The sequence below is a fragment of the Bison bison genome, unplaced genomic scaffold, assembly GCF_000754665.1.
Source record: "Bison bison bison isolate TAMUID 2011002044 unplaced genomic scaffold, Bison_UMD1.0 scf7180017848233, whole genome shotgun sequence".
Lineage (NCBI taxonomy): Eukaryota > Metazoa > Chordata > Mammalia > Artiodactyla > Bovidae > Bison > Bison bison.
In genome coordinates this window covers 12551-14698 of record NW_011478806.1, presented here as the reverse complement: position 1 = coordinate 14698, position 2148 = coordinate 12551, and the positions used below count along the sequence as shown (strand labels likewise).

At 61.9% G+C, this 2148-nt stretch overlaps 1 protein-coding gene across 1 annotated transcript in view; it reads right to left on the bottom strand.

The window, feature by feature from the left end:
- The window catches only part of MTA1 (metastasis associated 1), a 16497-nt gene that overhangs the window by 12618 nt on the left and 1731 nt on the right, over positions 1-2148 (bottom strand). The gene's annotated exons all lie outside the window — the stretch shown is intronic.

Sequence of the window (2148 nt, the reverse complement as noted above, 5' to 3'; positions counted from 1 at the left end):
GGGGACGCACAGCGGACCTAAAGCCACCTGCGCCCCTGCGTGCGGGCACCAGATGGGCATGGCCGAGGACAGGGTGCTGGTCCCTGCCGCCCCGTGAGTGGAGCCCGAGCCTCCAGGGACGCGGGCACCTGGACAGGAGCGGCCGCTGCAGCCAGGGACAATCAGGCTGTCAAGGCCCACGAGGCGCCGACCGAGCAGCAGCCAGGACGCAGCAAAACCAGAGGTGCTGACCTCACATGGAGAAGACTGTTTTTAAACTAACAGGCGTTTACGACATTTTTAACAATAATACAAGGGCTGTATCACAATCCTAATCTTTATAGAATTTAAAACATTGCAGCGTTTTTCACATTAGACTAAACTCTCTTTATGCAAAGCATTTAACTTCTAGTTATTCAACTCCATTAGACCAGAAACCTTTCAAGAAAGTCTTCCAGGCTTTGCGCGTTCCTGACTAAAGTAAGTGTTACCCCTCTGCTGCTTTACGAGGTCGCCACAGAGACTTCGGAGGGCACACAGCCTCCCCCAGCCCACGAGGGACGTGATGAGAACCAAGATGTCTCCAGGGAAAACTACGGTCCAGAATGCTCGCGGGTGGTGCGCCTGTCCTGAGCGTGGGAGCACGGCCCATCGGGACGCAGTCTGCAGGACACGGGTGTCCCGAGTTTTGCGCGCTGATTCCCAGGCCAAAAAGCCACCCCTAGAAACGGTCTGGAGGCCGTCTGCTGAGCTGGGAAGGACGAGGGGCCTTTGACAGAGGCAGACATCCGGCACCTCAACAGGACGGCAGAAGAGACTGGACGGAGCGGGGAGGCTGACCACAGAGCACCCGGGCTCAAGTCTTCAGGGCTCCATCGCAGAGCGCGCCCCCAGGGGGCCCGCCCGGGAGCAGCCGCCCCGCAGGGCCCTCCACCAGAAGACAGCGCGGTGCGCGGGGGACGTCTGTCGGGCTTGGCGGTGCCTGCTTGTGCCCCTTGCTGGACTTTGCGGAGATTCCCGCGCCCAGGCTCTGACCTCACTCTGAAATCTGCCTTCTAATTCCTGGGGGGAGCCCGCTGGGCCCCCCTCACCCCCGCCTCGAGGGTCTGCCCCTCCCTACCCCCAGAGCAGGCCTCTCCCTGTCCTTTCAAAACAGTAATCTGCCCCAGTGGTGAAAGACTTCATTTTCCATGGAGGCAAGGCAGATCCGATACAAACCCAATCAGACTTCTAAGGAGAAAACTCAACAATCCCTTCGCAAGCTCATGAAAGCCCCAGGTCCCAGGAGGGCCAGGGGAGGAGATGGCAGGCGCAGCTTGAGGAGGGTTTGCAGGGTCAGGGCTTTGTGGGAGGCGGAGGGGAAGGGGTGAACCAGCAGAGATGCAAACCCCAACCCATGGGATGACAGCAACTGCGCTTTTCTTAAAGAAAGCTCACTGTCCACTTGCTCTCCTTTACGGCAAAGCGTGGGGGTGGCCCTGCCTGCCACGTGACCCACTCCCCTCCCAACAGTCACAGTTCATTCCAGGGTCTGCTCCACCTGCTGGGACCCCCACACCACCTCAGGCCGCTCTAGGGGGACAGCATGGAGACAGGTCAGCCGCCTGCAGGGCGCCCTTCCGTGGGGGCATCCGCTGTCCTGGGGCTGGGAGGGCCTGCGGCTCTGGGAGGAAGGCCGTGGGGGCAGGTGGGGTAGGGGAGCATTTCCTCGGTTACTTCTCCACCTGCGAGGTCCCTGTCCCTCTGAGCCCTGCTGGCTGGCCGCTGGGCCCCTGGAGGAGCCTCCACTTGGCTGACATTTCCGCGAGCACTTTCCAGGGGTTACTTCTCACTGAGTCTCCCAGCCCCACCAACCGCAGCAGTGGCCATGTCCCTGAGGGTGCCCAGCGCACCTGGCCTGTCTCCCTCGTCAGCTGCGCCCATGTCAGCCCTGTCCCCAGCCGTCGTGACAGGCCTCACGAGGAAGCTGCCCTTCCGTCTTCCTGCCATCCAGGCGGCGGGCCAGGGGCAGGCGTTTCGCGGGGAGAGCGGCTCAGGTCTGGCCCCGGAGATCACCCTTCTCCACCTCCCCACGTGCTTGAGGCTGCCAGGGTCCCAGCCAGTCAGGTGAGAGCCCTCTGGCTGACCGGTCTGCAGCCTCTGCCTGAGCTGTGCTTGCTGGGGCTGCGA